This window comes from Urocampus carinirostris, chromosome 18 (genome assembly GCF_059441175.1).
Source record: "Urocampus carinirostris isolate Australia breed hairy pipefish chromosome 18, RoL_Ucar_1.0, whole genome shotgun sequence".
Taxonomy (NCBI): Eukaryota; Metazoa; Chordata; class Actinopteri; order Syngnathiformes; family Syngnathidae; genus Urocampus; species Urocampus carinirostris.
In genome coordinates this window covers 7,805,103-7,818,880 of record NC_142366.1, presented here as the reverse complement: position 1 = coordinate 7,818,880, position 13,778 = coordinate 7,805,103, and the positions used below count along the sequence as shown (strand labels likewise).

General features: G+C 37.6%; 1 long non-coding RNA gene across 1 annotated transcript; it reads right to left on the bottom strand.

Moving 5' to 3' along the window:
* Nucleotides 1-6,177: 6,177 nt before the first annotated feature.
* Nucleotides 6,178-11,657, bottom strand: LOC148348260 (uncharacterized). The gene is made up of 2 exons (XR_015847766.1): nt 11,507-11,657; nt 6,178-6,511 (listed from the first exon to the last, which is right to left on the bottom strand). It is a non-coding gene; the product is annotated as an uncharacterized LOC148348260 (long non-coding RNA).
* Nucleotides 11,658-13,778: the final 2,121 nt, after the last annotated feature.

Here is a 13,778-nt window from a genome sequence, read left to right as displayed (position 1 = left end):
AGGCTTCTTGGCAATAAAAGATGTTCCCTCAAAACTTGTTAGTGTCATGAACCAAAATGGAATCTCGGAACCAATTGCGTTCGTTTTAAAGGAATCTTTATTGGATTGAGATGACAGAGCTTGCTTTGGAAGCCGATGGTTGTCGATCGCTAGCAGCGTTGGACGGAATGGCAACTCAGTGACAGGTAGGCAGAATTGATACAGCTTAGCTGGCAGGTCGGTGGCTAGGGCAGGAGAGTGGATTGTAAACGTGGGACAGAAACAGGTCGAAACAGGAGGCAGGCAGGAATCAAGCAGGAGAAGTCTTGTTGTACTGGTAATCTGGCGATACGCACAGAGAGACACAAGTACAGTCCGACACCCCCCTCTGGGTGCTTAAGAGGGGGAGTACCAGCCAATCAGAGAGTGCGCTCCTTAGCGCCAGACGATTGCCCCAGGTGTCTTGAGTTTGGCAATCATGACAGTTAGTTTTTCTATTTAGCTCACATTTTTGCTAATTAAGCCGTTACGTTAGCCTCTAGCTGCATTAGTGGGTGGCATGACTTTGGTGGCTAGCTTTTCTTTTGCAGTCAATGATAATTCATTTAGCAGCTAATGCCACTTTCATGGAAGTGAACTACTATTTCTGATACTAGCATTGTGCTAGTCTGTAATGCTAGACTTTGCATTCATGTTCAAAGCAAAACTATGCACATTTTGATGACAATTTTATTCAAACACTCTCTAGAATTTAAAAAACATCTCCTAAAAAGTCAAATTGCTTCGTTTTCCTAAAACATGAAAGAAACATTGACAAAAAGGTAGGGGCATATAATTGGTAATTTGTTCGTATTATGTACATTTAATAATACATCATGGTCCAAATGTGCAAATTTTTCACAATTGTTTTTTCAGATTAAAACATTTCCAAAATGTTGTCATTGAAAAACATTAAATAATGATCTAGTCACAAAAAGTGTTTTAGTAAAATATCTTTCAATATGTAAGAAATGTGCTAATTGTTTGCACATTTTCATTTGTAAAACATGAAATAATTCTGAAAACTGTTAATTAGGCAAAAAAAAAAATGGTAAAAAATGTGCTTATTAGTCACAGTATTTCTCTTTTAATTAAACATGAATAGAAAAATGCAAATCTCATCCTTTTACAGAGGGTACATTTATTAAAGACTGTTCAAAGAATGCCAAAATCATCCGTGTTTGATTCATTTAATGAAACATTGAGGGAATAATGAAAAATCTGCTAATCAGGTGGAAAAAAATATTGATTTAAATATTGAGGAAAATTGTGAAAAATGTGCTGATTAAATGCAAAAAAGATAAAAAAATAAGCATGTTCTTATTTCCTAATATGAAAAAAATAAAGACATTTGCTACTTAAGTGCAAAACATGTTAATTCAAAAAGTGGGTAAATGGTGAGAAATGTGTTAATGATGCACAAAAAAACTTAACAATATAAATTGTTAAAAAAATGTGCGAATTAAATGGTCATAAATGAACTCATTAAGCACAAAAAAACATTAAAAGGTGCTGATTTGTTTAACATTTTTAACATGAAAGAAAGAAAATATACATAAAAGCAAAAAAATAGTCATTGATTATATTTTAAGGAAAATGGACAGAAATGTGCTAATTAAGCACAATAAATAAAAGAAAATAAATCATAAAACTGGTAAAAAATAAAGTGCGAATGGTCAGAAATGTGCTGGTTAAGCACAAAAACATAAAAAATACAACTTTAAAAATTGCTTATTTGTTTACATTTTTAACATAAAGTGAAGAAAAATGTGATACTTACGTCAAGTAGAGTCATTTTTATTTATACAACCTTTTATCATAAGAAGTCTCGAAGGGCTGTTCAGACTTAAGAATACTATTATACCACATCATGTACATGTAATAACATAATGTCCGGTTTGCAGCTCCCTGAGGGCAACATTATTCATTCAGTTCTGGAAAAAAAATGTTTTTTAAGCCTAGATCGAAACAGTTCCACTGAGGTTACAGATCAAATCTCATGGGCATAGCATTCTTTAGCACCGGGGTCTAAAGGAGAAAGCTATCAAACCTGCAGATTTCTTCTTGGCTCTCGGTATAATTACTAGACCAGCATTTTCAAAGTGAAGAATCCAAGAGGTGATAAACACATTGATTAAAATCTCAGCATTAGACTGGGACAGAATGGGGAGAATTTTTACAATGTAGCGAAAATGGGGGGAAAAAATGGGGTATGTTTTAGTAATATTTTTATTTTGTAACTGAAACAACAGATTAGCGTCAAATATGACACCTAATTATTTGACCGTGTCACTGGGTGATTTTACATTAGTCAGGGTTCAGAGAAATGTTTGGGAACAAGTCACAGCAGACGAGAGACCAATCCATTTTTCCAGAGATGGACTGATAATTAACATTTCAACTTTTTTCAGGGTTGAGGCAAAAGGAGCTAAGTAAAATGCATCTTTTTATCTCAGTGAGGCTGGCCTCCAAATTTTCACAATTTAATGGAGCAGAATCCTCCATTGGAAGTTACAGTTGACTGTCCTATGCATGGTAGTGGAAACTACTAATGTACTAATATATCATTAACGGAAGCATATAAATGCATAAAAGAAGGAGACCAAGTACTAAGCCTTGTGGAACTTCATAGGTAACACTAAAGTGCTCAGAGGTCATATTACTGTATCTAAAATGATACCTCCTATTTGAGAGGTAGGGTCTTAATCATGACTCATGGTCCATGAGAGGACACATAAGTAAATAATTATTCATGTGCTAATTTGTTGCAAAAACATCTACACAAAACAAAAAATATTGCAAGGAAAGGTAAAAAAAATGCTAATAAAGAGCAACATATCAAATAAAAATGGAAAAAAAATGGTCAGACATTTTTTTAAACCATAAAAATGTTTTAAGAATATGCTAAATAGTTGTCAAACATCAAAGTAAAAGTCAAAAAGAGTTAAGTTATAAAAATAAATGCCAGAAATATGTTAATTTGTTGCCAAAATCTAATCAAACATAAAAGGGAAATGCTCAGAAATGCACTAATTAGTCACTCAAAAAATCCTTAAAGAATCGTGATAAAACCAAGATCATAACCTTGTTTTGCTGCTCATTTCTACCAGTACAGGAAATCAAACGTGGATCCTCTGAGTTCGTTAATAAAGTCCAGGAAACTAATGTGACTAATTGGTCCTTGGTGGCCAAATTCTGGCTTTCAAAAAAAGCCGTTCTCCTCCTTGGGATTCGTCGGGTAGTGCTAGCTTGTAATTAAACTGAGCGTGTTGCGTTTGAAGTGCATTGGCTATTTGCATGTCACTTGGAATTAAACATGACACGAAGCGGCTGGGGGACGCTGGCCCACATTAGCCGTCGGTCCACTCCATCAGATCAAGAAGCTTTCGAGGTCTCTTCGACCGCTTCGAGGTCCTCCGAGTTCATGGCGAGCAAACATTTCCGTTTCAAATGGAAAATGTTTATTTTGCCCCCCGCTGAGCCGCTTCACCGGAAACGAGCCTTGGTTTTTTCTTAGGCACTGGTAAAATATGCAAAGTAAAACGTGGCCGGGCGGCCCACCTGCCGTGCCGGCTCGTGTCTCGTTTCTGGGCTATTTTCAAAGCGCACCGCGACGTTTTCTGGGATATTTCATCCCGAGCGTTGCGAGTGTGTCCCGTGTTGAGCTTTGCATATGAAAGGGTGAGAATTTAGAAAACCCTGCCTATATTCTTAAAATCGAGACCCTATCTCTAACCACCTAACTCTAACCCTAAAACAGATTTCTAAACCCCAACTCTGATCCTAACCCCATTACTCTGACTTTAAATCGTAACTCTCAAACTCTAATCTTAAAACATTAACTCTAACCCAACTCTAAAACAGTTAACCTAACTTTAACCCAAGACCCTGAAACACTTTTCCCCTAACCTTAAAAGCCTAAAACCTAAACCCTGTCTCTAACCCTTAAACCCTATCCATAAACCTAAACCTTAACCCTAAAACCCTAACCCTATCTTCAATCCTAAACCCTAACTCAACCCCTAGAACCCTGAACCCGATACCAAAGATTCAAGAGATTAAATATTGCCTTTATTGTCAATTACATATGTAACCGCGGTGTACCTGTCCCACCAAAGATCCACATTCACGCTGGACTGGATGATGAGGTTTTTATTGCAGTTGCTGCAAATAAATGAGTCACAACACGTGGTAAGCTTCTCTGCTGGCTTTGATCTCTTTGGAAGCTCGTTGTAGACTGTCAAAACCCCCCACTTCCGGTCACGTGTCCTAAGACTTAAAAAGTGGTCGGCGGCGCCCTCTGTTGGCTGCGGCTGCATCGGCTCGCTACAACGGGTCAGGTGCAATCGACATTTCGTTCTGTGTACATTGTTACACAGAATGACAATACAAGGAAATTATTATTATTATTATTATTATTATAAAACCAAACTTTACCCCATACCAGCAGGTGGCACTGTTGGACTCATTGCAGGATACTTATACAGAAACTATACAACATATTTCAGCAGGAATTTCAGTAAAACAAAGGTTATTATTGCAGCCGTTACACATACATGCAAATGAAGTTTTTTTTGCAACCCCAGTGTACAGTGTTTATAAAAGACAGACATGGGACCAAGTCACACATGTGCAAGTCTCAAGTAAGTCTCAAGTCTTCACCTTCAAGTCCCAAGTAAGTCCCAAGTATTTTTTTCTTGGGCAAGTCAAGTCACAAGTCAAGTCCCGAGTCTTAGATTGCCAATTCCAAGTCAAGTCACAAGTCATAAAAACAGCGACTCGAGTCGACTCGAGTCCAAGTCACTAAGTCTCAAGTCCCCATGTCTGATAAAAGAAGTTAAAAGCAGGAATGTCACCCTATTCCTAACCCTGGGTCGTATTCCGAAACCATTGCTCTAACATTAAACTGCGTACTCTAACCTTGAACTGTCACCACAAAACATTATTCTTGAAACCTAACTTTAAACCGAAAACCCATATCTCACCTTCAAACATTGAATCTAACTCTAGCCCAATACCCTAAAACCCTAACCTCCCACAAAACCCAAAACCTTGACCCTTTCTAACTCTGAAATGCATCTACAACCCTAAACCATAATCCCTAACCCTAAAACATTACAACTCTAAACCGTAACTCTAAGCCCTGAAAGACTAACTCTAACCAAAACCCTACCTGTTACCCTCAACCTTATCCCCAATACCCTAACCCTAAATCTAACTATTAAACCCTAAATCTCACCGTACACCCTAACCTTAAAACCTTGTCTCCACCTCTAAAAATTTAAACTTACCCCTAACCCTTTAATACTAAATTCAACACCCTCAAGTCTTAACAATAAAACTCTACCCATTAACACTAATACTAAAACCTTAATCCAACCCTCAACCCTAATTCCAAAACACTATCCCTAACACCCTAACTCAAACCCTAGACCCTAACCTTAAAACTTTAACCTTAACTCTAACTCTAAAACATTAACTAATAATGTTAACCTGAAAACCCTTCACCTCTAACTCTAAACCTAAATCCCCAACTCTAACCCCTAACGTAAAAATCCTCTAACACTAAACTCTTATTCCAACCCATAAAAATAAAATGTAAACCCAAACTCTAATTCTAGATCCCAATGCTAAACCAATAACTCTAACCCTAAAACACTAAACCTAACCCTGAAACCCTAATTCTAACAATAAAACACTAAACCTAACTCTAACCCTAAAACTACAACTCTTAGCCCTCAACCCCCAAACTCTAACCCTAAATCTTACCCTAAAACCTTTATTGTTACAATAAAACACTAAACCTAACTCTAACCCTAAAACCATAACTCTAACCCTTGACTCAAAAACCCTAAACCCTGACAATAACCCATATCAATACAATTATACTTTTAACAAATACCCTAACCCCAATACTCTGACCTTTAAACAATAAACTTAACCATCACCCTATTCCCTATCTCTAACCCTACACCTTATCCATTAGCCCTAACCCTGAACAGTAATTCCATGATCTAACCCTTAACACAGATCCAAAATTGTAACTCTAACCCTAAACCTTTACAAGCTTTCTCTATCCAGGAGTTTGGACTTTTTGAGAGGAAGGAAAGTTGGTACTCAGATCTAAAAACTATCAAACAAGATCTTACGAAATAGAACTTAACTTCAGTCTTTTTATTGAGGTTTAGGTCTTTTCGAATGGAGGACATCTGCTCCATCAGCGGACATCTCGACACCTTCGGACCGCAAGCGGAGTAAGGTTTTTAAGCGTCAGGGTTTTAAGGAGTCTGACAGAAGGTGTTTGCTTTCGCGTCTTGAGAGTTCCCGCCAAGTTGGAAGACTTCCTGCCATTTCCCGACGACTTCCTGCCGCTTCCTAATGAGTGGAACAAGCCAAACACAGACGTATTTGTCGACTTCACCTGCGGGATCTCCAGCAAGCTAACGCTTAGCGGGCGGCCATCTTGGAGCAACTGTTGCCGTGACGACCCAGTCTGGGAATGTCAAAGTGGAATGTGGATTTCAAAAAAATGAAAAAAGGAGAAATAAACTAAACACGTTTCACTTTTTTCACTTGAATGTAATGTTGTAAGGAAGATTATTCATTTATTTTACCTTAGCCCCGAGTACACTGCAAAATTTCAATCAAAAACAATATAAATAAATCAAACATTTAAAAAAAAAAATAATCACATTTCCATGTTCAATTTTGATGTTTTATGTCAGTTTTGTTTTTCTTATTTTACAAGAAATTAGAGTAACTTGTTTTTTTTCTATTAAAAATCTCGATTTATGTGTGTGTGTGTGTGTGTGTGTGTGTGTGTGTGTGTGTGTGTGTGTGTGTGTGTGTGTGTGTTTGTGTGTGTGTGTGTGTGTGTGTGTGTGTGTGTGTGTTCGTGTGTGGTGTATAGGCTCCAATATGGCTAAAAAGTTTTGTGAAAATTGACACGGTCGTACTTAAGGCCCCTTTGAGTGTTTTAGCTAGGTTTGGTGTCAAGATACTCCCAGTAAATACCGTTTTGGCACTCCCTAGTGGCTCACTGGCACTTTTTCAACAAACCACAGCACCAACAATCTCGCCGAGTATAATTTTGCTTGTGTTCATTAAAATGTAAGGAAATAGGTTATACATATGCTATTTAGGTGCAAAAACATAATAGAAATTGTAAAATAGATATCTTAATTAGTTGCAAAAAATATTAAGTGAAACATCAAAGTAGTCAGACATGTTAAATTGCTTGCAAAACAATCTTAAAGAATCATGATTAACTTGAGATAGTCATTTCAAAATTTTAAAAAATCTAATGTTAAATCTTGCTGTTTCATATAAGTTTTCCTTATTAAAAAAAATAATAATAATCATAGGACTGGTAAAAATGTGGTAATTGGTTGCAAATTAAAAATAATATGAAAGGAAAAGTAAAAAGTCAGCTGTTTAAGTGCAAAATAAGAATTTTTACCCATAAGAAAAATGGTCAGAAGTGTGCTGTTAACTGCAAAAAATTTATTCATTTTTTTATTTGCTACCTCGTTGCAAAAATAAATCATTAGAAATGAAAAGAAAATAGTCAGACATGTGCAAAGTAGTTGCAAAGACATGTGATGAACTCAAAATGCTAATTTTCCAAAACATTTAAAAGGTAAAATAATCACATCTCCAAGTAAAATCTTAGTGTCCCATGTAAGTTTTGCTTTTCCTTTTCTGAAAGAAAATTAAAAAACATATTCTAAATATGTAAAAAAAAAAATGTGATAAACCGTCTTGAACTTAAGAAAAAAAAAAGGAAAGTGAAAAATGTGCTAACAACAACAACAACAAAAAATAAATTGTTCAGTAAAAATAGCAGAATCAGCTGTTAAGATAAAACCCATGTAACTACAGTAGTGGCGTGCAGTAGAGGTAGGGAAGTTGCGGAAATATGAAAACTTAAAATATTTACTTCCACAAGAGACCAGTGAATCCAACTATTTAAAATATTTGCTCCAAAACACTCGATAATGCGATTGAAAAACAAATCCGCCTAAAAGCATTTCTGCATCGTTGGACGTTCCTTGTACAATCCATCTGTTTTGCCCCATAATTCTCTTTTATAAGTTAACAGACTTGAAAAAACATTTTCAATATGGCCGTTAGCCTCTGTGGCTTCTGTTGACACTGCTCTCAGCCAAAAGTAGGCTTTTTTTTATCACGTTCCACAGTCCACATTAGCCTATGGGGGGCAGTATTGATAAAACAAACGTTTCCTCCTTTAGCTTCCTATATTTGTAGCCAGTAGTGGTACTTTCATTGGTATTTTTTTCTTTTTTGCTCTATTTCCCCCCTTCCTGTATAATTTCATATAATATGTGGTCATGTAGGGATTAAAGAAGCAAAAATAACCTGTAGAGCTGTTTGGAACCCGAAAGAGCAGGTTCTTTTTAGTGAGCCGAGCCGAAGAAGCCGGTTCTCGAAAAATTCTACTGACTTTACTCAACTTCGTTCTACTTCGACCTTGACTTAAAAATTCCACATTTAGAACTCAGCGTCAGGGGAACCTGTGTATTTTTACCTCCATGCACTGTAACTTTGACTTAATTCGCTTCTTAATTAGCAATTTCGAGCCCTGGTTTTTGTGAGCTGGCTAGATTTTCTTGTGCGCGGAAAAACTCTGGGCGGTGCGCAATTGCGCACACACAGCCTTTCACGGGCGTATCGAGGCTGAATCACGGCCAGAAATGTCTGCCCGTGAAGCAGACGCGGTGGAAAATGTGCAAAATTGGCTAAACCCGCTGTTTACCCGTGGTATGCCCGCAAAACAGACGCCGGCAACTGTTCCGCGTCCTTATCGCGGGTAACCGTGGCTGCATAGCATTTGACCGTGCTTACACGCGGTACACACGCTAATGCACGTGATAACACCGCGATACAGGCGCAGAACAAACGTGCTATGACCCTGCTCCACCTGCGCTTACCCGCTAAAATTTCGCGTCCTACCCGCGTGTAACCACGTCTTGGCCGCGGCCGTAGCACGTCTTAGCACGTTCGTACCGCGTCTTTACCTCGTGTGTACCACGTGTGCCGCCCGCGGTTACCCATGGTCTAAAGTTTTGAGCAGCGCAAAACTTTTTCGCGCGGCCAACCGCGCGTGAATTTCTTACCGCGTGTAAAGCACGGCTGTATTTCGTCTGTATCGCGATCTCAAAGCGTCCAACAGCGTCTGCTTCACGGGCAGAAATTTCTGTCCGTGATTCAGCCTCTATACGCCCGTGAAAGGCTGTGTGACCGGACCTTTAGGGGGAACATTGCTCAGGTTCCAGTTTTCCGTGCGATTATCACACTCAAGTGTTCACAATCAGTGATTGACTTCTCGAAAGAGAAGTCAAACATGTACCACTCAATCACATGTCTACAAATAGCCCAAGGTCAAATACACAGTTGTAGAAGTATTAGAGCTGTGCACTGCACAAAGGTTTTAGTGTAGCAAACTGTCCAAATGGTCACTTTTGTAAGCGTCTAAACATTCTTTTCAGATTCAGATCATATTCGACCATGGACCATATAAGGCGTGATGCAGGTATTTGATTGAAAAAAAAGAAAGAATAAAAATCGGGCAAGAATAAAAACCTTTTATCTATTTTTTGCGAGATATCGAGCTGACATTTTATCTTTCTTTGTTTGTTATCAAGCTCAATTTTGGCCTCCTTTCTAGCTAGCCATCTAGTTTGGGGTGGCTATTTAGTTGGCTTTTAGTCCTTTAGCTAGCTGACTACCTCCTTTTTAGTTTTTTATCTGAGTGTGAACATTACATTACAATAATATTATCACTGATATAATCATATTTGGAATTTGGATTCTAAACCAAGTTATATATTTACTTTCTCCAGATTTTGTTTAAAATATCCCCGTTCCTACACAAATACGTCACGGTTGCCATGGCGCCCGTGTGGCGCCCGTGTGGCGCCAGCTGCGGCTTATTGATAGTTTGGCTTTCCGTCTTTTTAAGCTCAGTGCTCTCATTTTCCCCTTGTCAGTCTGTCAATGAACTTCTGCCCCGCAAGACGTGGGTTTTGACTCGGTCCTGTTCTTGTTGGTATATCCTGCTCGGTATTGTTCCCGTTTATTTGTCCCTTTTAATTTCGGTTTCCTGTTTTGTTTTCGTCTAGTTTTGTCCTGTTTATTATTTTCTCCAGTTTTCGTTCTGGTCTATTTTGTCCTGTTTATTTTTTATATCCTGTTTCTTTATCCATCCTGTCTGTCCCGTCCTGTCCAGTATCGACCCCATATGTCCGATATCAACTCCGGCAATTGGTATCGATCTCGTCAGCCTCTGGCTTCCCATCATTTCACGCCAGACTGCTGCCTAACGTGCATGACTCCCCATTTCCTGTAAATTAAAAGGCTTGTGTGAGAAGGTCACGCGTTTGGGTCCTGATCCTTTTCCGGCTCTTGACAAAATATGTAACACAGCTGATGTTATATTTGACTAGTTATTTTGTTCTTGTTGTTGTTGTTGTGCTCTGTACAGCCCTTTGAGACTTTTTGTGATAAAGGGCTGTACAAATAAATATGACTTGACTTGACATGTGTGTTCCAACATAGATAACTCAATGTTAGGAGCACTTGCAGTGAATAATTCATTTGGCAACAAATTGCTTTGTGCTATCTTTCAAAAGTGACCAAAAACGTCCATATTCCAAGGTTCCAAAAGAACATTCAATTTACTTTGAGTTCGTATTGGATTGGGATTTTATGCACATTTTATACGATTGTTAAAAATGTTAAAAGTCGAAAATAAATCAAGGAGGACTTTTACAAGCAAGTGTTGGATGAAACTGTCCACAATCGTCAGTCAGAAGTAAAGGTAAGACTTTATCAAATATATTATTGTTTTCTATGCTACTGTTTTTATGTTGTGGTTGCCGATCAAATGATGATTAAAATACAATTTCCGAAGCGTACCCAAACCCTTATTTTATGTTAACACGCTTTTTTGTTTTCTATTTGTTCTTCATTAAGACGAGCAGCAGGCGGCCACACATGTCAAGAAAATTAAAACAAAAAAGAGAAAGGGAAAAACAATAGAGCTCCGAGTCACGTCATGACTGTTAAACGTGATTTATAAATAAAAAAATTGAGATCCAGTTTCGACTCAGGTAACATTGAATACTTTATTTGGGACTTCAATTGCATCCCCTTTGAATTCATAAAGTATACGTATCGTTATATTTAGAATGTCTAATTTGGATATAGGAATATCACTGACAGGCTCTACTCGCTTCTCTGCCGATTATCTGGCTCTATCTAGCGGCGAAGTAAAGCACAATATGTCCGACTTGCTTTTTCCAAAAAGAGAAAAAACAATTGCTGGCATAGCAGACAGGTCAGAAACGGAATTGAAATTTGACAAAGAAGAAGAAAATTAATATTCGAAACGCTAAACTAGTTTTTGAACCCAACATTTAGAACCAAATGCTGAATTAAGAGCACACATTGTGACGCTTAATTTTACCTTTCTTGGAGTATATGTAATTTGCCAATTTGCCAACAGATGACAGCAAAGCCCTCTTTTTGTTTGATGCCAGTGGTCAAAAATAACAAAGTTGAGCTCTTTGTCTTCTTTAGTTATGTCACGATGACAGGAAACATGAAAATGACCTCCTTGTCAAGAAAAACAATTTGAAGATCAATATTTGAGGAGAGAGAGAGAGAGAGAGAGAGAGAGAGAGAGAGAGAGAGAGAGAGAGAGAGAGAGAGAGAGAGAGAGAGAGAGAGAGAGAGAGAGAGAGAGAGAGAGAGAGAGAGAGAGAGAGAGAAATAACCGTTTTACTGACTATAAGAAGGATGTGGCAAAAAGTTGATACCCAAAAAAAAAACATTGACTGAATTTGGTTGCATTTTTAATTAAAGGTGAGCATTCAGATAGTAAAGTGAAAAATAAAAATACAGAAGTCATCCCTATCCTAACTTTATACTTTAAACCAAGCCATGAAATCAACACTTTAAAATTAAAAGTAAAAACAAATCAAACTGACATTAAAACACACTGACCTCCAAGGTTTCTGTCTCACTCCAACCTCACCATACCAAAACATTAACTCCTATCTTCAACCCTAACCTAACTTTAACCCAACCATACCCAAAGATTAACCCTACCAAAACTCTAACCCTTCTTGAACTCTTAAATTACCAAAACGCTCATCTTACCAAAACCATACCCCTATAAAACCCCAACCATACCCAAACCCTAACCCGTCTAGGACTCTTATGCTTACCCTGAAAAACCCTAACCTTAAACCTACCTAAACCTTACCTAAACGCCATCCCTACCCAAATCTTAACCCTACCCTAACCCTACCAAAAATACCTAAACCTTCAAGAACGCTATCCTTGCCAAAACCCTCACCCTACAAAACCCTAGCCTTAACCCTACCCAAATCCTAACACTAATCAAACTCTAACCGTACAGAAACCATAGCCCTACCCAAACCTTAATCTTAATTAACTCTACCAAAACCCTAACCCTAGTCAAACTCTAACCTTACAGAAACAATATCCCTACCCAAACCTCAACCTTAACCACCCCTAAACCCTAACCTTACAGAAGCCATACCCTACACAAACCTTAACCCGAGCCCTACTGAAACCCCAACTCTTTGCAACCCAATCTTTGCCAAACCCCAACCCTAATAAAACCCTAAGCTTCCTCGATCCTCTAAATCTAACTATAAAACTCTATCTCTAGCACTTATTGGTTGTCCGTTTATCTTGCTGTTTTTGGGCCTCCAAAGATTGAACCCCTCTGGGACCCTCTTGAAAATGGTTCAATCAGCTCCAGGCTATTTCCCGGTATTAAAAGAAAGGGCACTCGAGTTCTCATGGGGGATAATGGAGCCGCCGCCTTGCACTTTGCGGCCATCGAGATGAGTTAATTAAGCGCGCCCTTAATTAGGACAAAGAGGAAATGCCTGTAGTGATGGATTGAATTACTGGCCGGCAGGAGGGTGGAATTATGTATGTTTTCTTTGCAAACACTGAATTTCAATAATCATTTATGTATTTATTATACTTGTTATGTTTTCATTTTCCTGTTATTTATTATTAAAACATTTTTTTTCTTTTTCCTTTTTATTATTTTGTATTGATATTATTTTTTCGGTTATTCATTTTAATTGTTACATTGTATTCCTGCTTTACTGTATTTTAAACATTATTATTTTCTTTTTTCTATATTTGTTTTGTTTTATTGTTTTTTTTAAGGTTAGGGTTTTCAATCATACCTATAATGATTTTCCCCTGTTATTTAATATTAACTTAACTTTTGTTTGTTATTTTATTCAGAATTTTTCTGTCATCTGCATGTAACTTCCGAGTGTGAGAAATGTGAATAAAAAATAAATCAAATAAAGTCTTTCTCAAGATGTTTAAAATATGCCTTTGTGAGTGCTACATTTGGAACAGGTTCAACAAAATAAACACAACAACAATGACGATTGAGGGACTGCATGTGCCTATCCATGACAGCCTTTTCATATGTTATTTATATCACTAGCGGTTAGGATTCAGCAGTCTCACTGCTGCGACCCGGGTTTGATTCCCATTGCATCCACTGTTTTGCGTTTGTGTTCTGTGATGGTTTTTTACAGATATATCGTTACACAAATACGAAAATATAGTATAGTAAAACCTCGTGTATAACGCCGACCCAAACTTTTTAGGTAAAAAAACATGATGCATATTATACAAATAAAAACGCAAATTTAATAAATGATTTGTTCCATTTT